At 36.1% G+C, this 25,954-nt stretch overlaps 1 protein-coding gene across 2 annotated transcripts in view; it reads right to left on the reverse strand.

Annotated features, from left to right (window-relative positions):
* Positions 1-25,954, reverse strand: part of CNTNAP2 (contactin associated protein 2) — a 1,072,692-nt gene that overhangs the window by 1,014,048 nt on the left and 32,690 nt on the right. The window contains exon 2 of one of the 2 annotated variants that reach the window (XM_077786381.2): positions 6,699-6,812. The exons of the other annotated variant lie outside the window; for it this stretch is intronic. The gene's annotated coding sequence lies outside the window, so the exon portion shown is untranslated. The remainder of the gene's footprint in view (positions 1-6,698; positions 6,813-25,954) is intronic. 2 annotated transcript variants of the gene reach the window in all.

The following is a 25,954-nucleotide window of genomic DNA, read 5'->3' on the forward strand; positions in this document are numbered from 1 at the left end:
TCATAGTCTAAATTAAGCCCTTTGCTCAAGGTTGCACCCTCTTTGGAACAATGCAACTGTTTCAGAGGAGTTCATTCTGCTGTTTCCTTAATATACATGGTTATTGTGCCAGGATATGCTCCTTAAGAAAGGTTTTCTCAAAATGCAGTGGGTTCTGAGAATATCTTTAGCGGAATATTTCCAAATAGTACAGTACATTATCACAACAACTCATAAAGGGAAGCTGAATTAGATAGTTTTTAAATATAATTTTCCTCATGATCATGTGCTTTCTCATCTATATGATACCATTGTAGGCCTGCCACACATTACATAAGGACTCCTGGCGTGAGGAATTTCCATTTAAAATCACCTTACTATGGTGTTGTAATATGTCTGGATGAGTATATTCTTCTCTAAACACATTTATGGTGCTTTCAGATCGTAACTCCAACATGTTTCTGTCATTCTTTAAAGACATCCTAAAATGAGCAATGTGTTCTACGTTCATCACTGTCTAGTGAAAAGAGAAAAATCATAAGAGGCACTGGATTCTAGACAAAATAATTGTTCAAGGAACAGTATTGGTCACAGAAAGCTCTGCATATGTTGCAGATAATACCACAGAACCTTTAAAACTTAATTAGGCATAAACTGTAATGGACTACGGATCCCATCTGCCTTTTCAAAACCACCAAGATAATTTAAAATTTCTTTAAAATCAGATTTCTGTTATCTTGACTACCTATACTTCAAGAATTTAAAGACTATTAACAATTGTTTTAATCAAGGACTGCTTAAATAATCCAAGAGTATTACAGTCTGAGATTAAACTACAGATAGCCGAAGTAAAGGACAAAAAGTAATGCACATTATTCTAGAACTACAAAGAGTAGTTAGAATTAGAAACACTTGGAGAAGAATAATTAAGAGTGACTTTCCAGCAGTTTACTGCTTATTTAGGAGTTTATTGCTTCATTCCTTGTAGATTAAAGAGATTAACATTGTTTCCTTAAAAAAAAAAAACAAACTGTTTACTTTCCAAGTAATCATTCTTTCAATCAATACTTATAGCAGCAGCTTTCTCCTCAAGGAAAGCAAATCAAAACAAACTTTAATTATTCCATACATTTCCTTAAACAATCTTCTGAGGTGTTTTTCATTTAAGAACTAATTTTTTCCATTGGAATTTGGATCATGTAGCTGAATACTTTATCTTGTATTTCCATTTGGAAACAAATGGTAGCTACTAAAGATCACTTTTTCCCTTAAGAAAATCACACTGTTATAGAGAGAGCATTTCCTAATTTAAAATTATTTGTTTCTGTTAATTATCAGTCCTACAAATCCTACCCAACAACTGTTGGTATTGGCAAACCTTTTCTGTGCCAGTATATGTAGTTTCATTTAAAGCATAACCTTATTTTACCTTCAAATACTAACAGAAATAAAAATACCAACAGATGGTGTATCTATATCTATGTATATCACAACTTAGAGTTTTGAACATAGAATTATAGAATAATTAGGGTTTGAAAAGATATCCGAGATCAACAAATCAAATCTGACCCATACCACCAGTCCCACTAAAGCAAATCATGGAGTGCTATGTCTACTTTTTTACCAGTGCCCCAGGTGGTGTTTGAAAGAGCTTTTGTCATTTATGATATGAGGTTTCTTTATACTGAAGATATATCTTTTTACTAGAGAATCTACCATATTTTATTGAAGAATTTATTATAGGTGTTAATATTTTCACTATGAATCATTTCCCTAGTCATTATTTGGATAATGTTTGAATCAAAAATAATGTAGTCACTTAAAGGTATAGCTATTTTCTTTTAATAACTAATTCCAATATTGGTTTGGGGTTGGATAAGGAAGAATGTGAATGTTTTTTACAATCTGTATTAACAGCTGTCCCTAAGACTTAATTCTGTAAGCACCCTGTGCATCTCTGTGCACCCTGCACTTCCCAAGGTCTCTACAGGCACCCTACTCTCTTCATAAGGACCATTTAATAAAATTTATTTCCTTCATATTCCTAGATTAGAAGAATTAAAAAGAAAAAAAAGCTTACATGCCTGCTTTTGCCATGTGTTAGTATGTCAGCTTTTTAAATTAAGAGATCCAGAGAACAACAGTACTCCACTCTCTCAGAAACAGCACAACCCGGGATAGCCTAGATGAATAGTAAAAGTTAAACCACGTAAATTCCATGGTTATGGAAATTCTTCAAGGGAATCAATCAATTTTGTTTTCTCCCCTCAGAGATTAGGCATAAAATAAATTTGAAAAACTCAGTGTTGAGAGTACAAATTCGAATTAGGAATTAATAGTTATCTCCTTCTACCTGTGGTATAGCTTTTTCCTACTTCTAAGGAAGCAGAAACAAACAAAATTGTCCCGTAGTAATATATGTTCCCACATCATCAGTAATTGAAAATACAAAAGCAGAAAAAGAAAATATCTGCTCAGCAGCGCTGCCTGAAGTAAATGGGCCTTTTATCTCCTTATGCTTCTTGTTACCTTTAATTTTGGTTTTCATGCCTATCCATCACTGTGCTATTAGCTATTCACCACTGCAGTGAAGTCCTGTTGTTCTGACCAGACTTTGGAGGTAAACATCAGGATTTTGGTGATACTTATGAAACATGAATATGTAAAATTCCTGGGCATGCTGATACTTAACAAAAAAAACCCCAAAACAATCCCATACCAGAAATGTAGCTGCTGCCCTTTCCTTGAAGGAGTTAAGAAAAAATAAACACATAATTTTACAAATTCCTGATTTTGTACACTATTATCTGCAAGACTGGTTTGTCACCTGTGTGGGCTGAACATGATAAATTGCTTGCTTGCTAAAATTCAAGACTACTGACAAAAAATTTGGCCTAAGGACATTGATTATTTCCTACAAAAGCTTTAGAAGGTCTTTGTATGTGCTTTGTCAGTCAAATATGGGCCAGGAAATCACTGCACTGAATTCTAATGAAGACACTAATCCTTTGCAAGGAATCTGTGCACCATTCCCAAATAACCCATCCACTACCTATGAGTCAGTTGAATTTGAGCTCCTTGATTGCACACATAACTTTATCATCCAAGGCCCAAACTCATCCCCTTTTTGTGAAAAAAATTCTCTTTTACATCAATGGCAATATCTCTGGAAAGATCAAGAGAAGATCTTCTGGTAATAGCTAAACATATCTATGATTTTTGTTGCATCATCTGCTAGCCAATAATAAATGTGACAAAGATTTTTACACCTGTTTGGACTATGTTTCTGATGAACCTGAACACAGATTAGCAGCACAAAAGCCTTGGAATAATATCAACAAGACAAACTAGTCCTACACATTTGAAACAGATATTATGAATATTCATAATACAGAAAAACTATTCCATAACCCACAGGAGAATAGAAAAGATATAAAGGGCAGTCTCCAAAGCATCCAGCAAAACATCTCAAGATACCAGATTTTAGGGTACATGAGGGACAGCAGGGTAGAGAGAACCACTACCAGTAAAGCCCCTGATATTGTAAATGTCTTCAGATTAAAACCAAGTCTGAAGGAGTGTTAGTTGAGCTTAAATTAGATATTTTTTATTTGACTAATTTCAAAGACTTTTTCAAAGCTATAATGGCCCTGCATCCCACATAATTAGGAGATTTCTTAATATTTCTCCTAATCACCTGGCTATGGCTATATTATTGAAAGCTAGACATTAAAAAAATCTGTGGAAAGGTTAAAATCATAAAGTACATAAAGTATTATGAGAAAAAAAAACATAATGAAAAAAAAAAAAAGGATTGGTCACAGTAATTGGTTTTAAACAAGACTGAGATTGTGGGCTAAACCAGTTTGCCATCTGTTTTTTTCCAACATGCATAAGAAACACATGATAGAAGACAACAGAACTATTAGCAGAATTGCAGGTACAGGCATAAATTAAAAGACCAGATATCACCACTTGCATGCAGAAAAAGTAATACACATTCACACATGGACACTCTTTCTAAAAAAAGAGAGGAAAACCCAACTTCAAAATTTTGACCATGGTGTGTGTATATCCCTTGACAGAAAGAACGGTGTTTATACACTGTCACTTAATCTACAGACTTGGGCAAACTGGAAAGGAGGTCATTCTGGTCAGTATGGTACAAGAAAGAGCAAAGATAAAAGGTTGCACTGCTGCCTTTATAGGGAGGCAAACACTACAGACAGAACAAAGTCTTTATTATGATGTATGACAGAAGAAGATTCTGTTAGAATAAAAGAAGTCAATGGTGAAGGTGATGTGCCTTAGCTGGCACAAAATAGCTCTTTAATACACTACAGTGGAGCTTGGTATTATGAATCTCATGCCTCAGGAACACATACATTAATGTGTGAAATGTCAAATAGCTATCTGCCAGGTGTGAAGCATTAGGTCTCTATGATTTGGTGCACTCTGATACATCCATTTGATGCAGGGTGCAAATGTAATCAACTTTGATTATGATGTGCTACTGTGGGCACTTTAGGAGAGGCTGATTTATTTTTAGATTACTGCATCTCTTGAACCATTAGAGCTCTCTTGCTGAAAATCACTGTGTAACTACTACTGGAGGGCCATTGATACATAACCATCATGTGCTATTTCTACATAGGAGGCCTAAAACAGGAGATATTGATGTGCTTCAGTTTTTCTGAGGGCTCCACTAGAATAGCTTTATAGCCATACAGGATGGAAAATTTATTCATTTACCTAATGCATCTGACCACTCAATGTATCTTTTAAAAAGGAAGAGAAATTATTATAAGTAGCTCTGGATCAAATGAATTCCTTCACAGATCCACAGGTAACAGTTTTACTGGCAATTTTCTTGGCTTTATTTTGAAAGGACTTGGAGCATTTTTAATAAAAACTTCATATCTGCTTAGTGGATTACGTGAGAAAACCTTGCTGCCCAATAAATAGCCCATTAAGACTCTCACTAACAGACTCTACACCAAGCTGTGAACAGAAGACTGCTTAAGGTGTTGCAGAGATTGCTGAAATTACACTCTGCCAGCTACCACAGTGTCCCCATGCAGCAACCTGTGAGCTGGATCACAGGAGAAAATGGCAAGGAGACAGTTTTGAAATCACCATCAGACACCAGTCCTTCAGCTTGGGTATCAACTGCCTGTGGCCATGAGCTCATCCCACACCCTCAGTTTTCAGAGCAGACTTATTCTTAGAGAAAAAGGTGTCAGAGGCCCATCACTGTTTGCTCTTTGAGCCTTCTCCTTCTGCCATGCAGCAGAACTACAACAGGTGTGCATGCCATCACGTGGGGAGACAAAAATGTCTGCTATGCAAGCTGAATGTTACTGTGCAAAATACTTACAGATCTCTAGGAATTAGTTCATCAAAACAATCTGAGGCTTACTTTCCATTTTGATCGACTCTTCTATAGCTCACATTTCGGACCAAGACACAGCATCATATTAAAACCAAATAAAATCTCATGTGATTTATGATTCCTGAACCAAACAGGGAATCCATGCTTTCTGCAAAGCCAAAGATGATGATGATGATGCATGCCCATCTTATCTGAAGAGCTTTAAAAGTAATAAAGGTTTTTTGCATCATGAAAATACGAGTCTCATCTTTCTCTGGAAGACAATGAAGCAACAGATTTCAGAACAATTTTGTACTTCTGCAAAATATTCAATCCTTCCAATTTACTCTTCTGAGCACTGAGACACATTTGGGAAATGACACTTCAATTCTTGTCAGGTGAAAGAAAACAGTCTTTCTGATGCCTTTCACAGAATAAACACATTTATGTGTTTGGTAGAATATGATGTTAGGAAAATTTTGTCACTTAAAGCCAACTCTAGCATGATAATAAAAAATATAAAAAATTACATTAGTTCTAGGCAGAAGACTCCTGAATTTTTTATCTTTTTTTTATTGATTGGGTTCCTTCTACTGTTTATGACTGTCAGCTTGTCTTTGCTATTCTCACTGTGAGGCTAGCCATGGATTTGTCCAAGGGCTATGATGAAACAGCAAGCTAAATGTGCATGCTTCAAGGCCTCCCAGAAGACATACACGGACATGGGAACAAAAAATTGGTCTGGTCAAAATCAAAATTCAGTGCAAGAAGTTATCCAGGAATATTTTCATATGCTCACTGATGTAAATTTCTCAGGATCAGTTTTCCTTTCCCTTTGAGGAGGATGCTGTTGGGATCTGCTTCCCCTTAAACTGTACCTGTAGAGACTGCTGTTTAACAACTATTTCCCTATTTCTGAACTTTCTTGTCCTTTTTGCATTTAGCTCACCTCTCAAGAGGATTTCCCTACATTTCAGAGAGAAAAAAATTGGTAATAGCTTTTTGAATATTTTAGCATTTGACATATTTTAAATGTTTAGTCTGCATATATTCTTAAATCTCACATTTTAAAACCAATCAAATAGCCTCAGGTAGTTATTAAAGACTAATGTAGTTATTTTGATTTTGGTTCAGTTATTAATTCTTTCTAAATCTAGTTTGTGGACAGGGTCTTTGAAATTTATTATAAATTGTCTGCTATTCTTTTTCTGGTTGGCTTACATTATATTTGCAGTTACTCCAGCATTTCAGATAGTGGAAGATTACTATTAAGAAAAATTAAACTATTTAAACACTTAGTCTGTTCCCTTACAATTCAATTATTTGTACACCAACAAGAAGGACTTACCTTTACACTGTGTAAAGGGAAATTGGTATCCCAGTCAAGCTCAGTCTAACTGAGGAAGTCACCCAATAGGACAGCTGGCACATCCTGAATTAACTTCTAGCTGGCAGCATCCTCCTACAACTCGATGTTTAAAGCTGTTACTCATTTTAATAGTTTCAAAATCTGGAATGATCCAAGTTTTCAACCTAACCCTGGTTCCCAGTGTGTTACAGAGATTCAAGAAGAGACAAAAATTTTGTTTAAGACCTCACCATTCACTTTCTCCTGGTGAAGCATTGTGCTTTTCTTGGAAGGCTGTAACTAAAAAAAAAAAAAAATCATGTTTATCTGCTTTGACAGCCAACAAAAAGCAGCTTCCTCAGAAAAACTAAAAGCACATCTGCAAACCTGCATTAACCACTGATGCATCTGGCTGCCTTGCACTTTGTTTCTTTGGGTTCCAGTTCCAGAGGGTTTGTCCAAAAGAGAAGTTTAATCTGAGATGTAGATGTCTCAGACTATATAACAATGAAAATAAGGTAGTCAAGAACTCTAAATCAGAGGTGATACAAATGGTTTGTTTGCTGCATGACACTGAATCAGTGGCTTACAGGCCAAGGAACTGAAGCAGAAGGTCACAGCAGGGGTGGGGAGAGGACAAGATGATTTTTACAGCTCCTTTACAGTGGGGAGGGGGGAAAAGGTCAGAGATTAAATGCTACCATAGCTTTTTGTCCTCCTTAAGCTGTTAAACTGTCACTTTTGGACAGCTCTAAACTCTGCCTTATTTTAAGGTTTTATGGCTTTGTAGAACAGAGAGGTATCAAAAGAAAAAAAGAACAAAAACAAATATCCTCCCTTGCCTGTTCGCTTAAAGCTCAACATGTAAATATATAGATGCAAAGGTATTAAAACAATATCTCAAACAATCCCCTCCTAAGTAAGCAACAATGTACATACAACAACAATTGTCAGAGAATCCTACTAGGCTGTGAATATTTTCTACCATATCATTTGGAAATAAGATCTTTCAAATAAAATCAATTAAAATCTCATGCTAAAAACTGCTCTGGGTCTTACTTGCAGTTGCATAGCAAGAAGAGCTGCCTGGTAGCTCACACATTGTGGATAAAGCACATTCACAACTGTCATTATTGATGTACCTTGCTCATCTCTAAGAACTCAAGCCTTGTTAATTGTATGATATATTATTGTTATTTGAAACTTGCATTTTTAAGACTAATCTACACTCAAGCTTAAGTCCCCCTGGATGTAAGTAGTACCCTCTTTCCTATTACACACGGACTGGTAGTAGGGACTAGTAGTCACTGGTCTCAGGTAAACAGCATTCTTTCTTTATCAGTAAAGCCACAGTGCCTGGCAATGTGTGTCTGCACAGCCTTTTACTCCTAAGAAAAAAATTCTTTTCCTAAAACACCACCAGCCACCCTCATTTTAGGATTCTAAGTGCACCATGACAGAATTCAGTGATACCAGTTTTCTAAAATCAACTATAAGTAGTTAAAAACTGCCACTAGTAGCAATCTCTCTGTATGCAGAATTCCTAAATCAAGTATATACATTTTTCAAACAGAGTAAGGTGCAATTTACTGTCAGAATCTGAATTTGAGAGAGTCCAAATCAGCTCCTCTAAAAGATGCCAATTTACATTTTGTAGAATACTGAGAAACTGTCAAAAAAAAAAAAAAAAAAAGCTTGTAAAGTGAAACATTTATGTGCTTTTTCACACTGTCCACTGTCAAATATCCACTGTTTCTAATATCCCATATTAAGAGCAATGTCAAAGCCCCAATATTGAAAGAAAAAGGGACAAGCAGGAAGGACCCCGCTTGCTTATACAGAAACAAAAGAATCACATTTTCAATCTATGAGCTCAAATATTATTGACCCCTGGCATATGTTGAAGCCACAGCAATTGCAAGTCTGAAAATTCAGGACAAAACCTTAGTAATCTTTGAAAAGGCCTGCAGTTATCCACAGTAACACCTGCATGCCTCAGTTTACATCAGCTGGGTACAATCAGGAGCCAGCTCACTTTGATTTGGCATCAAAAGGGACTTCCTGCTTGGAAGTGATTATGTAAGTGGGCTGACAAGACAATGTGTGGGGAAAAAACAGCATTATGACCTCCATTTTACAAATGATGGACAAAGCCAACAGGAGATTTTTAAAAACCCGGCTGCCTGTCAGGCATATAGAAATTACATGGATGAGGTACCTCCAAATTCAGAGGAGAAGAGACAAAGCATTTTTTCATATTTCAGGGTGCAGAAATCTGGCAGTTTGGCTATTCAGTGTAGAGAAGCGGAGTGAGAAAATACTCTATGGTTTTCATTCAAACCAGTGTGAAAACAGATGATATTGAAATTTGTTAATTTAGAAGAAATTTCCAACAATAGAGTCACAAAATTGGAAGATAAAAATATCCCAGGATGTGCGACCCAGTTCCTAAGATTTAGAACTTCTTCAGCAAATAGAAAACTATTCTGAACTCAGGGTTTTGGCCTCACAGGTGAGTCATAGTGCTCAGTAAAGTATCGCCTTATTGAATGATTACCTTGGGGTCATGGTCCTTTTTTTTCCCTTTTAGAGCATTTCCATATTATTATAAAATACATTAAAAGTAATTATTGTCAGAAAAAGAGAGGGTCAGATTAACTCTTAGTTGATGATTTGATTTAATATCAATGTAGGAAGTGAGATACTTGGACTGCACTATTTTTATTAAATAATGTGAAAAATTTTCAGTAACACAGACTGTTACAAAATCACAGAATGACCTAGGTTGGAAAAGGCCTTTGAGATCATCGAGTCCAACCTATGACCTAACAGCCTAGTCAACTAAAGACCTGTAGCTTGGTAACTAAATTTTTTATTGGCAATATTCTCCATTTTTTAAAATCTGAGCTAGTAAATAAGCAATGCTTATTTTATGTTGGAAGGACTTCTTTCAAGGGAAGAAAGAATAAACATTTGTCAGTCCAATAAAGAATAAACCAGGTGACCTCAGCTGGTCCTCATAAGCCTCCCCCTCCTGACCCTTCACCATCCTCATGGGCCTTCACCTGTACTGCAGAAAAAATATTGAAAAAATATATTAAGCAGCCTTAATTTCAAAACAACATAAGAATTCATAAAAAGGGAAAAAGAAAGAGGATTTTTTTCCATGATGGAGGGATGTTACTAATGGTGCTTTCTTAATGGATCTGTTCAGCACATCAAATATAGCAAACTTTGCATATGGTACATTATTTACTTAGGTTAGCCAGGTCTAAACAAATCTACAAAAACCTGCAATCTTTTACGATACTTAATTTTGCTGCTATCCTCAATGAACTTAGAATGTAGGTGCCCAGTTCCAGAACCATGTCAATTGAAAGGAATTTCGAAATCCTCCAATTCAGCCTCACAGAACCATAACTTCCCTAGAAGAAATTACATTTGCAGGATGTAACAACACCACAAAGATAAAAAGATTGATATACTAAGAATTCAGATGATTTCTAGAATAGCTGAATAGTGTGGGGAGGAGGGAGAACAAAGATATTTGGGCTGCTTGACCAAGCATCAGCTTGCCAAGTTTTGTAGCCTGCCTTTTTCATTTCTTTCTTTAACATTTTTCTTTCCTTCTTCTCATATATTGTGACAACATAAAAGTAGGGCTATAGTCCTCTTAAGGAAACTTTCCTTTTGGACCATGCCACCCTGGCAGTCACACAAATACTGCCTTGAATGCTGGGACAAAAGCCCCTTCCCAGCAGGTGACTCCATTGAGCTGATGGGTACCCTGCTTGACTCCCTACAAACACAATTCCCAAGGGTCAGACAAGGCTTCCTTAATGGCTAAATCCCAGTTTTCCCAGAGCAGAGTTCCAGATGTTTGGATCCTTCAAATTATTTAGTCATGGTACAATAACAAAATAACAGCTTGACCTGGATGCCTCTGAGGAGGGACCCTGAACAAGGGAAACCCTGGGCTTTAAACCCTCAACAGTCTAAATGCAGGGAAATTCAGGGTCCTCAGCTCCTGCTTCGTCTCTGCATGTCCATGTCCAGTCACCTGCCTGTGCCACAGGTCTCCAGGCCATTTGTTATGCAAAGACTCTGCATCAGATCACAGCCTCTTGCCCGGGGCTCCCACCACCAGAGATCAATCTGCAGCTGGCCCACTGTGATGCCTGCACTAAAAGCATTCCTAAACCGCCATAAAATTAAAGCATATGGCATCTTGGTGGGAAATGTTTAAAAAAAAAGTAGTTGTGGGAAGGGAAATTAAAAAACTGAGCCCCCATATACTCCCAGTTTCAGGAATACCTACCTCCAAATAAAATAACCAAATGTCACTTGCATAGAAGCAAATGGTCTTGCCTGCTTGTCCAGAGTCACTGAAACTGCTGAGGGGATACAGATTTAAAGGTTCATTGTCTCTGAAGTTTATAATGAGAAAAAAGCCAGGACCCACACAGACCTTGACAAGATTAAGATTCTGTCAACATGAGATTCGTCCTTCGCTCACAAGAAATCTTTGCAGTTCCCCAGATCTACTCAAGAACAAAATCAAATCATCTCTGGGACTGACTACCCAAATCTCATTCTGGGACAGTTCTGAATAGTTTTACCTGATCCCAGATAAAATCACATACATACATGTACATGCACAGACCCTTAACATTTAGTTCCATGCATGTCATTAGGGATACTCATCTGCTCAGAGCTGGGGTTTAAATACTCTGCTACAGCAAGGTCAGATTGCTGAGCACCTTATGAGATAATTCAATATACAAGTGACATAAAAGAGAACTTATCTAAACATAACATCAGGCAGTCTAAATATTTGGTTCTGAGCTCATGAGCTCCTGACAGCAGAGTTATGGTCCTTGTTTGGTATACTTCTGTACATTATAAAGGACCATTAACAGTTACAGTGCTATACAAATGATAAATGACGACACAGAACACTAACTGCCCATATTTATGACAACAAATTTAGTCAGGATGAACAAGAAAGATAACTTTAAAAAAATCACTGAATATATGCAATTATAATGAGCTATTCATAATCAAAAACATGTCCTTATTAAAATCTGTCACCTAAACCCATATTTATTTTCCCTCTTAGAAAAATATTTACAGTTCTTGACAGCTAATTCCCCATTTATAGATTGTGAAGCTGTGTGACCACTCCAAAGCCTGTAGTTAAATACAAGCAGCAAGCTCTCTATAGAAATATTTGGCAATTCCAGTGAACACACAAATATAATGTGGACATGAACACAAGTCACTTTTCCCTTTCTACCCAGCCTGGAATTCAGATGATGCACAGAAAAGATGAGAGTATGGTTTAAGCACAAGACAGAAATTCAAAACACTTTTTCCATCATCTGTCAAAGATTTTTTAGACAACTTACAGCAAGCCACATTATAACAAAACAGAAATAACACTATTACCCTGCCTTTAAAAAATGCATTTAATTTACTGAAAATATGAGGTTCTCTGTCTACACCATATGAATACCAATAAGTTATACTCTAGGAATTCATTCTACCATTACTGATTTCCATTTTTTACTTAATTTCTTAATGCCACCACTACAGGTCTGGTAATGAACAGTTTGAAGAGACAGAGGCATGCAAAAAGGGAAACTGATAAAGCAAATCAGCTGCAAAGTGGTGGCATTGCTTGTACAGATGACATTATAGATTTACTAAAAGAATAGAATTTAGAATGGAAATAAGGAATAATCTATCACCTTGCATCATTCATCACCTCGTCCTTACCCTAAGTGGTGAGTTGCTGATTTTGGTAAAGCACCTGCCCAGAAGGACTCAGCCCAAAAAAGTTTGGTTTTCAGTGTGATTCTACATTTTAATCAGTTTTTCCAACTAGTTTAGATAGAGACATGAGGACATGATTTGGCCAAGAGCAGGCTGTAAAGTTGTAGCTCTTTGTGAACATGAAGCCAAACCCTAGCCTGGCTATGTGTGACATTAACCTTCACTTGCTCCAAAGCACTCTGCTGCATAGCACAGGGAACTTAACACACTCCTTTATTATGTAAAACCTCAGCAGAGTACTATTTTTCATCTGTGACAGTATGCTGAACTGTGACTTAAGAGCAAGTGATAATCAAAATTATTTCTGAAAAGTGAGATAACCCCTACTTCTGTACTCTTAGTCCATCATTATCTGCAAAGGGTGAGAAGGGATGGGATTAGGAACACTCTGACCTTCCAGGGTTGAGATACACACTTTCCTCAATTCTCACAAAGGTTAAAAAATCCCAGAAATTGCATTTAGTAAGTTAAAAAAACCCTCTTGGTTTAGGTCTACTGATAGAACTTGTGTAGATGTCTAATAATTTTTTAATCTAATATGTCATGATAATAGTAAGATTCTTAGTCAGGAAAACCCTTGATTCAGCTTTTTTAGATTTTTTTTACTTACAAAGAGTGCCCCAAAGAGTACCAAAACACATTTACAATCAGACATGGCCTTGTTCTGTTGAAATTAAAATCAGGATACTTCATTCTTTAGGTCCTCATTTGAAGTGACTACACGAAACCACACCAAAGTGGAGGCATTTATGAACAATTGCTTTCCTGTCCACAGGGTGCTTGCAGACACATCGCTGCTTTCAGGCTTGATTTGAGTTGACTTACCAACTGTGTGAGCAGCAAAATCCATCCACATTCCTAGACAGCTCAGACAGTTTCTTCTGTCTATTCTGAAATGCATTTATCTGTTTCTTACATGAACAGGATGCTTCCACCTCAGCCACTTTTGCCATTTCCTCCAAAATATAAAAACAATACCCAAACTAATCTCCCTCCAACAAGGACTCAGCTGCAGCAATTACCTTAAGGTAAACAGCACAGATGTTAACAATTGGACTTAGATTGTTTCCTTGTGGGATCCTAAAGAGATATACAGCATTTGGTTCTACTACTGCCTGAGAATACTTGCAATTCCAATTTACATTTCTAAGTGTAATAAAAAATATCTATATGCATCTTGATTGGGACATTTATTCTCTTTAGTCTATTTGTGATAAGAGTGAATTTATCCATGCTGTTAATTATTCATTTTGTATCTACATGACTTGTGGAGATGTATGTCTCAAGTAGAAAACCTAACATTAACTTTACACAAACCATAATTATAGCTTGAAAATAAACATTGCTTATTGTAATTTTTCAAATATGCTTTAGCTGCAGTTCATCATATTTAAAGCTCCGCTATTAAAAAAACTAATGTAAAAGTACATTGGAAAAGGGATTATATTTCATTAAGAAAATAAAAATGCATATTTATTGTAGAATACATTATAAAGAACAACCCAATCACATCTAAATTATTCCCATCATACCTCTGCTCATGTTTGACTTTCCTGGGCAGAGTTCAATATATTCTTTTCACGCTGGCAGAGTAACCGACTGATCATTTTTATGTCTTATATCTTCTATGGCAGTATAGTTCTTATAATTCAAAATTCAGAAATGAGTATTTGACAGTTCTTCCACATCTACTGCTTAATATTCGGCAGTAATGCAAAAAATGCAGTGGTAGTTCAGTGGTAGCTTGTGCTTAATGGCTATTTTTGTTGTATTGAATACACTGCTCTTTTTGGGGTTTTCCCCTCCCTGTTAAAGGAGTACTCTGATTACAGTACTAAAATTGGCTTTTGTGCAGTGGCATTGTGTTCCACACCAAACTAAACTCCTATAAACATAAGTTGCTTCATTAAAAAAAAAAATAAAGGAAAATAAATAGGCAATGGGAAATTATTAGAAAGCCTTGGAAAAAATATCAGCTACTGGTCTCACCAGGTACAACTGAAGTAAGTAAATCTTTCCATGATACTTCATTCATCTAACATGTAAGTCCTTTTTGAGGGCTTAGCTGGTTCCAAAACTAATTCATTTTTTTTAATTTAACACTCATGCTCAAAGACTGCAGAGACTTTGATAACTGAAAATAGGCTGACATGTACATACATATTTATTTAAAATATTTGAAAGGGTGCATGAAATATCAAGAGCCATGGTGTGATAAAAGGCTTCAATGTTTTCTCTTGAGGACTCTTGAGCACCAGTTTGATCAAAGCACCCCCTTCTGGTAGAAATCCATAAATTTGGTGCAGATTAGCTAAAACATCAATTTGCACTTTGCCTATATATGTAGAATGACTGTAATTCTCTTTGGCAGGTTCCATTTCTTATAAATTCTGAAAATTATGTGGAAAATTGTGATCATATGTGCATCTAGAATTATCAGATTAATTTCAAATAGCTTTTATCTTCTGCTCGCTAATAGTATTTTTCACAAACATAAATCTTGCAAAAAAAGCCATGAAAGATTGCATTTCATAAGGACTGTTACTACTTATACATTAAAAAATTATTGGACTTTCTTTTTCTGGGAAATGTAGCTCACTGAAAGAAGAAAATTATTTTGCTTGCACTTAGAACTAATTTTTCATTGAAATTTAGATTGTTGACATCTTGCTAAAGCATTTATTCTGCAAAAATAGAAGCAGTATCTTGCCTAATTTGTCCTAAAGTTTATTATGAGTCTCTACACTAGTGATGAATATGATTAGCTTATAATGCTACCAAAGTTCCAATACTTAAAAAAGAACCTTTACATTGATTTTGACCTACAGCTTTTACTGTAATTTAAAATAATTGCCAAAGCTCTTAGTTTTTTGGGCTCTTTCCCCTAATGGAGATCTATTTTTCTGTTTTTCAAAAACCCAGCCACTTACACTGCAAGTGCTATTTGCATTCGATGTAACTCTTTCCATGTGCATGTGGTCTGCTGCATTCAAACTGCAGAAGCAAGATGAGAAAGCAGAAGATTCTAGTTCAGCTTCTTGTGAATTCTGCAAAAGTAGAAAAGCATCCCATGGATGTTTCTTTCTTGGGTCTCTTGGCAGAAACCTTTAGCAACAGAGGAAAAAAAAAAAAAGCCACACAAACAACTGCTGTGACCTACAGTGCCAATCAGCAAAAAAAGGCACAGAAATGGGGCTGGGCAACTGTGCACACACATCCTGAACCAGACTGGCAGATTTCAGAAAACAAAAACAAAACAACTTCTCTTGAGGAATTGTGCATTATTATTCCAGAATTATAATTTTTCTCTGAACTGTTAGATTTAAAAAAAAAAAAAAAAAAAGCCCAAAATGAGCCTGAGGTGTGGCCAGAACTTTAGCCAGTGTTGTTTTAGTCCACTAGTTCAAACAGTCTTGCTGAGATGAGATTCCTTGAGTGAAGATTTAGGTAAAATGTGATATCACCAATTCTTGTATAAGGAGCAAGATGTCTTCTGCAGGCAAATGGCACTGCATTTTGAGGACAGTATCAAAAGGTTCAGGGCATTTTTGACTCATAATATTTGAATCTCCCATAGAAATTTCTCCAAAAAGCACTCTTCAAAGCTTTTTTCCCAAAATCAAAAGTATCAGTCATTAATGTTTCTTCAAAATACTTTATGAATATAAAACTCCTGACTTTTTTCATGGAAGGTATCACCAACAGAAATATGTGAAACCTTTGATTCCGTCAATTTAAGTTAAAAACAAAGACAAGCTTAGCTTCCTCTGGTAAATTAAGATTCCTGAAATTAATCTGAAATAGTGGAAATGCTTTTGAAAATCATAACTAGCAAATATTTGGAAGTCAAATAAATAAAAAATCATTCAAAACCACAAAACACAAAAGAAAAATATTTTATTCTGAGCAACTCTCTCTTTCAAAACCACAGTCTGTCCAAAATTCTATTTGTAAACAGGATTTCTTATATACAGTTTCTGATTAAAGATGAGCATTTTCAGAATTAAAAATGTCACATATATTTAAATAGAAGGTTACCCTGCCAGCAATCTTTATATGCCATGCATGACACATACAAATTAACCTTATGAGTAGCAGCATCTGACAATTACAATGTATATTTTCTGAATGTTCTCTTTCTATATGAGGGAGTGGAATCCCATTGTGCTGGTAGAGAGACCATTTCCAGTTCATTCCATGCCATAAGGATATGAGAGTAATGTAATAACACTGACAAAAGTGTCCATAAAAAAAATTCTTTATGTAAGAGGGAGCTGATATTATCCTGTCTGTAAACTGTACGTGTTTATCTCCTGTAGGGATCTCAGACAGGAAGGATTTAACAATATGGTTTGTAATTCAAAAACATTTTTCCAATCATTATATCTTAAAGAAGGATAAGCTAAGGTGGATTTTCAACCCATGTTGTTTCCATTGCACATTAACAAAGCGGGAATCACAGCCTGCTCCCTGGGTTGTTCCCCGAAATGCAGATTACAGTGCTGCAGGGGTGAAAATCACATCTGGCAGAGAACCAGCCTGTTCAATTCAGTACCTGTACCTATGTGCTCATCCCTAGAGCACTGACAGAGCTCTGCAAAGGCATCAGTGAATCCAAGTGCAGTAGAGCATCAAGGTTATGGCAGAGTGTGCTTTCTGGAAGGAACCTGTTTCAGCAGTCCTGCATTTCAACACGTGCCTGCAACTGCATTTCCTGAACATGGGCAGCCAGGTATTGCAGTACCTAAGGACCCATGCAGGAAAGGCCAAAGCAATGAAAGGTCAAAGCAGGGAATAAAGTACCCAAGAGACACTTTAATCTGCTGTCAACCTGGGAAAATTATTATAGATCTTGTGGGTTATTTCTGAAAATGTGGGAAGGAGACATACATCCATTCTGGAGCCTTCTGAGGTTAGGGGCAAACTGTTCCTGATTTCATCAAGTTTTGGATGAGACACACTGTTTCCCTGTGCTGCTGATGCATTCACCAACTACCAATATCTTATATGGCTCTGAACTGGCAGACACAGGAAAATACCCTGTAGTGAAATACGCTATTCATGAAATGAATAGGAATGCTGACATAGAATAAATGCAGAATTCCTTAACTATGAGAAACTGTAATCGAAAATGCACAGATATAATTAGGGATTATACACAGAGGTTTATGAGCACTAGAAAAATATGTAAACAAAAATAAGACACAAGTATCTTAAAAACAGAATTTTCTTCAGAGATATCTCAACTCCTACCACCCTTCCTCTGCAGTCTCTCTAAAAACCTAGTCACCCTGAGTGTTTCCAAAGTGAATGTAATCAGGTAAGTGTGGAAGTTTGCATTGAAGGGCAAATAGTCTACTTGCAAGGAGTTATTAATGCAACAAGATGTTTCAATGTTGTTTTTGGAGAGAAAATTATGTTTTCTACAGCCTGTGTTCACTATAGCATTAATAAAAGTATCTGATGATACCATTTGCATTAGACTTTCTTCTATATGTAAATGTAATCAAGCTGCATTGTATATGGATAAATTACTGTTAATTAGTGTTTCCTGAACACTTTTCTAATAAATCATCTCAAATGAATTTTAAAGAATATGAAGTTATTTGACACTTTTTAGCTCACTGAACCCAACCTAGGAATAACTTCAAGTGTAGTAAATACACTCAAAATAATAATTAGAGATAAAATATCTAAAAAACCTTTTGCTTTCATAAAGTAGCCTACCATAGTATAAATGTTTAGCAAACAGGAATACCAAAACCAAAAGTTACTGTTACATGAAGTTTCAATATTTTCAAACAGTAAAAATCCATTTAATAGGTCTGTGTTTGAGCAGTCTGTTCTTCTACTCATTGTTAGTGAGAGTATTTTCAGGAGGGGCTTCCACATTCAAACAGAAAGCTTTCACTTCAATACAGGAAAAGATTGTTTTTTTCTTTTGAAGCATACTCTGGTTCTATTGTAACAATCCTAGAACTTTTTGCAATGTGGTGCACACAGGGACAGACACTGGTACTAAAATCAGTGTGACTGCTTTCTCATCTTTGCCACCAATCTGCTCTGCAGCTTCTATAAAGCAGGTTGTGTCTCTCACAGTTTCTCCCACAGCCTTTCCCTTAAAGTGTATTCTAAAGCTCAGTGGGATTACAGGGAAGAGCAGAATGATCTAGAGATGAGCTCAGCTCCTATTTATGTCTCCCTCTTCACCTGGCAGGCCTGTCTGTCTCAGTGGGACAGGCACATGTGCTCATTGCCACAGCCCTAGAAACCCAGTGAGAGTGGAAGCAGACACAGAGCAAAGCAATGTACAGATTATGTCCTGTAACTGTGATTCTGCTCCAGTAAGGAAGTTATTTTAAGCACTTTGAACTTCTTTTGTGTAGATGGTGTCTGCTGTACCTCAGCCACCAATACTAAGCTTGCTAACCCTGGAGCAATCTATGTTGTACTTCTCTTGAGGTGTCAAGATTTTGTTTTGCTTATTTTGTTACTGCCAAAAAACTTGGAGCTGTCCTTGAACTTTTCTATGAGAAAAGAAAGCACAGGTAAACAAAAAAACAACCAAAAACATAAAAACAAACAAACGAACAAAAAAACCCCAAACCAAACAAAGTATGCAAGCACCTCAGGAGATACATTTTTCTTCCCCTTAAGTTTTACTGCATAGGAAACCAGGGGACACTGGTTGCAGCACATGGGCCACAGTAAGGCATGTATCAGAGGAGGAGTGGCTGGGGTCACTTGGTCTGTTCAACCTTTAGGAGAGGAAACTGAGGGGAGACCTCACTGTAGTCTACAACATCCTCATGGAAGGAAGCAGAGGGGCAGACCCTGATCTCTCTGTGGTTATCAGTGACAGGACCCAGAGGCAATGACTGAAGTTCTGTCAGGGGAGGTTTAGGCTGGGTATCAGGTAAAGGTTCTTCCCCCAGGGGGTTGGTGGGCACTGAACAGGCTCCCCATGGGAGTGGTCCCAGCACCAGCCTGACACAGTTCAAGGAGTGTTTGGACAATGCTCTCAGGCACGTGGTGTGACTCTTGGGGTGTCTTGTGTAAGGCCAGGAGTTGGACTCGATGATCCTTGTGGGTCCTTTCCAACTAGCAGATTCGGTGATTCTGTGAAATACACAAAAATGATGATGATGATAATGATAATAAAAATGCATGTCTCAGCTTAGATTCCCAATCAGTGAGTCTTGGGAGTCTCTAGAACTGGAAGCATCTGTATGATCTCACTGAATTAACATACTTGATTAACAATCAAGCTGAGCTGGGGTGACACACACCTCATAAATTCAGGACAGGAATTTTTTCTGAAATAACGAACTTCAAATGAACATTAAGAATTTTTCATGGAAAGGGAATTTTAAACTCAAATTTATAAAACTTCAAAAGAAAGTTGCTAAGAAACAAATCTTAAAATAAGAGAACAGAAAAATATGTGAATTCTCCAATCCCAAATATTAGGCAATTGAGAAAAACTGTTTATGAGTATGTAGTAGAGGACAAAAGCTTCTAATAGTGTTCAGCAAATGCTTTTTCTTCAATAATTTAGGCTTCATAGCCCTCTCCTCACATTGCTTTCAGAGAGATGAAGACATGAAATACACTGAATACATCATATGAATTCAATTATTTTACTAATATGGTAGTTAACAACATAAACAATTTGTTCAGCAGTTTGAAACAAATTATGATTTTTCTTTTTTTCCTCTTAATATGTAATCCTTTTTTCCCCAGTTGTCTGTCTTAGGTATTCTAGTTTCATAATCACAAAAACTGTGGTAACTTTGACTTACTGACTTGTTGCCAGGATTTTTTTGGTTGGTTTGTTTAATTTATGGGGTTTTTTTGTCCTAGAAAATCGTTTTTGGCAAGAAATCATCATATTCCTTGACTGTCTTGGGTAAAATTGTCATGCAGTAGTCATACCTCTTTTTTATCATTTATTTATGCTGGGATCAGAGACAAATAGTGGGATTTTTTAAAACCCTCTCCCTTGGGGAAAAAAAAAGCATAGGTAAAAGTAATATAATCTCTTCTCTTAAACAGAGAATATATGTGAATTGGTGGAGCATGCATGTGAATAAAATCATAATTTTGCATCTAAACAGGTTTTTGTTGGAAAATGCTGGTTTGTTGAAGTCAAAATTGTATTCTTAAGTGAACAGGATACATGTAAGAGTAAACTTAGGAAACCTTTGTCAAAATAGGTCTCTGGCCAGAAGAAAAGTCTGAAAGGTATTTGCTAGGTCCTAGCTATTAGGCAAGATATGAGGCTTTTAACTCAGACTTGCATAAACACTGAATGTCCTGCAAATTTGTAGCCATCCTACTCACCCACCTCATTATGGAGTCTTATTTTCTAGATGCCATTCTGGGTTAGCCAAGCTGCAATTTGTTATTACAAGAATTAATGGCACTATAAAGAGAGCTTGGTTCTGTAGACTGGGGACTAAGCGCTCTGCCTGAGAAGAATTCCAGTATTGAGTCTTTGTTCAGACTGAAGGTACAACACAGATTTAGTATGCCAGATGAGTGTCATAACCACTAAGTTATTAGTAACCACAAAAAAATCTCACATTTTTCAAAAGTTCGTTCCTTGGCTGCCAAAACAATTCTGAAGCTATCAATACTTCACTATTTGATTCAATAAGCCCTGATGGAAATCATTGCCTTATGGTTCAAATAACTTAGATTGGAGATTGAGCTTTTTTTTTTGGGGGGGGGGGGGGTGTTGGGAAACAGGCAGGGAGGAGGGGAGAGTGGAACTGTGAGAACTGTTGAGATGTGCAGCCTTACCAGTGAAATCATGCAAAACCTCACAGAGAGAAAAACCACCTCCCCATTTCCCCACTTTGCACTCCAGCTGTTGCTTCCTGCTGCCCAGCTCTCCCTGCTCCTATCCTTCCTCTCTCTCAACAGGACTTTCCTCTTGTCATGGGAAAGTGTTGCAGTTGGTTCCTTTCCACACTGAATCTTGTCTCACCTTTCCAGTTTAAAAAGTCACTCTGCTACACATTTTAAATGCATCAAAAGTGCAAACCAGAAGCATGTCAAAGATTAAATTTTTTTTTTTTAATAAATTACCCCCAAAACATCCTGTGAAGAAAATTATTCTCTTTCACTTTTCCATTGCCTGCCTTTGATTATTTGCAGAATGTTTTGTACCTCTCCACAGCACACAGACTTGATCTTTTCCAGTCAGCTAATGATCTGCTTCTTTCTGGTGTTAGTGTCAGTGAGATAAAAGAGGCTAAGGTCAGCTTAAATGTTGAAAGTAAAAATGCAATGTATTTAAATGTATATTTAACTCTTTTTTGTCTCAGTTCTGTTTTCAGCCATCCATGCAGAATGTCTTTTCTCCATCAAAGGTTCATTCAGCTAATGTGCATAAGGTCTTAAGAGATGTTTTAAAGCGTAAGCATCTTCCTTGCATTAGGTAAAATTAGAATTTCTTTTCATTACTGTGAATTAGGAACTGGGGAGAAATTTCTTAAAAGTATTACAAAATTATTTAATTATTCAAATAATAATGACTGCAGAAGTAGAATTCTTCACAGGCTCTCTCTTCCCCTCTAATTTTAAGGAAATTTCTGAACCTTAGTGGAAACAGAACCCTATCCTCTATTGTTTTAACTCTTGCTTTTGTAAACATTGCTGTATTATTTCTGGTGAAAGTTGAAACTCTTTTTATAGTATCTCCAGATATGAAGTACATGTTTTGCAAATCTTTTTTATACATTCCTTCTCTTTCTACAGCAGCTTCAGTTTTAGATTTTGCTAAGAATGAATAAAAAAATTCTGAACATCAAAGCAGCTGGACTTTGCAGCAGATTTCCTGAAGATACCCCTAAAACTCTATTAATAAAAGTTTTAAGAGAAAGGTTTATAAATTTATCAGGAATAATGCAGTCCTAATACAGGTAGAGAGAATGGCAGACTTGTTGAGAATCAGACCAGTCAGCCCTAGCTTTTAATTGTTTGCTTTCAGCAAGATCAGAATCCATTCACACATTATATATTCATTGTACATTTCTTCCTGACTCTATGTCCCAACAGCTGAAGTGAGTGTTTTCCAGGACTCAGAGCTCACTTTTCTGCATTTTGTACCATCCCTTCACTTTTCCCAAATCCATTAAACCTACCTTTTTTCCTACATCAACACTACTTCATTGTCTTTTATTGTATTTTTAATTGGTCCTTTCTCAGTAAAAAGAACCACTATCACCACTTAAAAATTTGCAGACTTTCCTTTTTCACTCTTTGTATACCCTGTTTTCTGACTACTTAGAGCACATTTCTCACTTTTTAAAGCATGTTTTGAATGTGGTTCTTCTTTCTTTGTATCTGTCCATCTACACAGAAATTACTTTTTATTTCCTCAGTCTGTGTAAGTGCAATTTCCTTGAGCATTCCCCAACACAGCTGAGCACATATTAAGTTTTCAATAGACACTTAAATGTCCTTGAGTTCAGTCAATATCAGCAAACACTCAACCTTAATTACATAGAAATTATCTTGAACAATAGTTTATTACTGGGCATGTCTATTAGCATTATGAAAAATCTGAGCCACAGTATTTAACTTTTGGAGAAAAATTTGATGCACTAAGCCTGAAATATAATGATGTAATATTTAGTAGGGTACTATTGACACATGTAACTGTGGTTATCCAATGCATAGGCATAGCCTTGACCCTATAGATGTGATATGTCACCCAGCAGTGACCCACCCTCCTGTAGCAGCAGCTGATGTCTGCATGCAAGTGGTAGTCGACACAGGTTTTAGGCCATTTCACCTACAACACCTTTAACTGTATCTGTTTTCAAATGTATTTCAACACTCCTCTATATATCCTGGTAAAAAAAGCAAAGAGATAGGGTTCTGACTCTAGTTTCAAACCTCTGCAAAAGTCATGAAGGTGTTCACTGTAGTACTTATCAAGACCAGCACATAGGCCAGAAGCATTGCATCCCATACTCATTTATATACATGAATATGGCATGCAGTATGAGCAGTAGACACTACTCAGCTAATACCAAAAAGCAAGCACAATCTCTACCCTAGAATGATATCCATTGCTCCATTTTTTTCCCAGTAGTAATTTTGTTCCTTGTCTCTTGCACAGGAGTGTGTTCCAGATGGCCCACACTTGACTTTGCTGATGGAGATACATGACAAAACACAAGACATGAGTCTATCAGAAGATTCCAAACCATATTCCTATGAAAATATCTCAACTGTGAAAATGTCTCAATCAATCTTGCACTCTTGCTCAATTAAAGTGAGAGGCTGTCTTTATTTTTCTGAACTGACCGCTTCTCTTTGTTGTATGATGTAATCAAATTGTTCCTTGTATGTAAAGAAGTTGTATTTGTATGTCAATTACAGAATAAGAGTCCTTTTTCGCAATTTTTTAAAATCAATTTTATTATTAATCCATATAGTTAGTGCATGATAGAGACTTCTGGAACAGGTCACTGGTGTGAAATCTATACTAAATTAAAAATTCTGAATTATCAGAATAGCTATTTTCAAAGATCAGCTAAACATTTGTATTTTTACAGTTCTAAAATATCTTATAAAAGTCTACACATTCCTGTGAAAAAATCCTTTGGGACACAAATTTCATGGATTAGAAAATTTGAAAGAACAAAAATAAATTTGGACTCTGAAATATGAAATATTTTCCTGACTTGAAAAAAAAATTGCTTAGAAAGGATTCATGGCTAAGCAATAATATAAAAGAATATATGGTTTTAAGTTTTAGTAACAAAACTAGTTTTTACTGTTTTAATGTTAATTAATTTCCCATTACTTTTGTCTGTTTTACAGAATTTAGTAGAACCTTAGAAAGCAGCTACTATGCTTTTTAGACAGTATTAAGAAACAATAAACTTAGTGAGGTTATTTATGCCTAAAATACATAGTTATAGAAAAAATGGTAGAGAACATGGTCATATACATGCACAAATTTCAGCATATGCTTCCTCAAAATTCTAAATTTTATTGGACAATATGCTTTTAAGCAGACATTTTCTTAAATTCCTGCTCCCAGTTACATCTTTTCTGCATGAAAAATTCCATTTCACTGCTGTCAGAAAAGTAATTGAATCTCTTAGTGCCTAAAGCATTTACTCTATTCTGCCTGCACTGATATAGTTCTCATCCACATGAATGAAGATTATGCACACACGGGGTGAAAGAATTGAACTTTTTTCTGCCATTCCATGGCAAAGAATGTGGCAGGATGTGGTACATATGTATCCCTCCTTCCATCCCCCTCACAGGCTAACAAGAGCTTCCACAAGCCCTCCTTTCACCTGCAGATCTTCAGGTGCTTCCCATTCTTATAATTTGGGCAAGGGTTACTGGGTTTGGGGGGTTTTTCCTTATGTGTTATGCACTCAATAGAAAATGAAGTTTAATAAGGCAATGCTAAGATGGTCTGCTACCAGTCCTTCCATGACTGGGAGAGAAACTGCTGGAAAGCATAAGCTTAACAATTTTCATTCAATTTATATTTCAGGAAAAAGAAGCAAAATATATCTTTCTGTCCAAAAAAGAGGTGAAAAGCTGAAGTACTTTCATATTAATCTGAATGCAGGGCTAACGTGGAGGATAAATTGTGTAAATGTTAAAACAACAAAAAAAGTTGAAAATACTTGCATTCATCCTTGCTGTTTATCTTAGTGCTCAGGAAAGCATGGCACTTCTACAGAATTGTAAAGAAATACAATATCATAAAACCAATCATATTGGTTGTCAGTTTCTGCTACTGGAAAAAGCACAAACCTAACAACAGCACTAGCTTGGAGTACTAGGTAACAGCAATTATAGGGTACCTTGATTTCATCCACACAAATTAATGGTAGTTTGGCTCTGCTCTAAGCCAAGAATATGAATGATAATTTGCTGATTATCTCTGAATGATGATGCTTTTGCCAAGCATCTCCTAAAACAAAGCTAAAGAAATCCAACTTAGAGCAGAAAATTATAGACTCTGAAAAGTACAGGAAGATGTGACTCAGCATAATTTGTAGTAACTTTAGTTGTGGGAATCCACAGTTAAATTTTTGTGTTTTTTATTACAGTGTAGATTGAAATTAATCCAATGAAAAGCACAGAATTTCACTTTTTGTAAATAATATTTATATAAATTCAAATACAGAATGCATTTTCTGACTCCAGACTGTCAAAAATTAAAATATAAATGTAGTGAAGTAAAGTACATGAAAAAATGAGCAACACAAATGGAATCCTACTTTTCAAAATAGAACAAATAGCAAGTTATTGATGTCTTAACAATTGATCAATTTTCCAGGTATTTTTAGAACTGTAACATACTCATTTAAGAAAAAGCTACCTAAATAGCTATTGTTCTCGTTTCTCTTTATAATGTAAATTTCAATGAG

This window comes from Lonchura striata, chromosome 2 (genome assembly GCF_050655825.1).
Source record: "Lonchura striata isolate lonStrDom1 chromosome 2, ASM5065582v1, whole genome shotgun sequence".
Taxonomy (NCBI): Eukaryota; Metazoa; Chordata; class Aves; order Passeriformes; family Estrildidae; genus Lonchura; species Lonchura striata.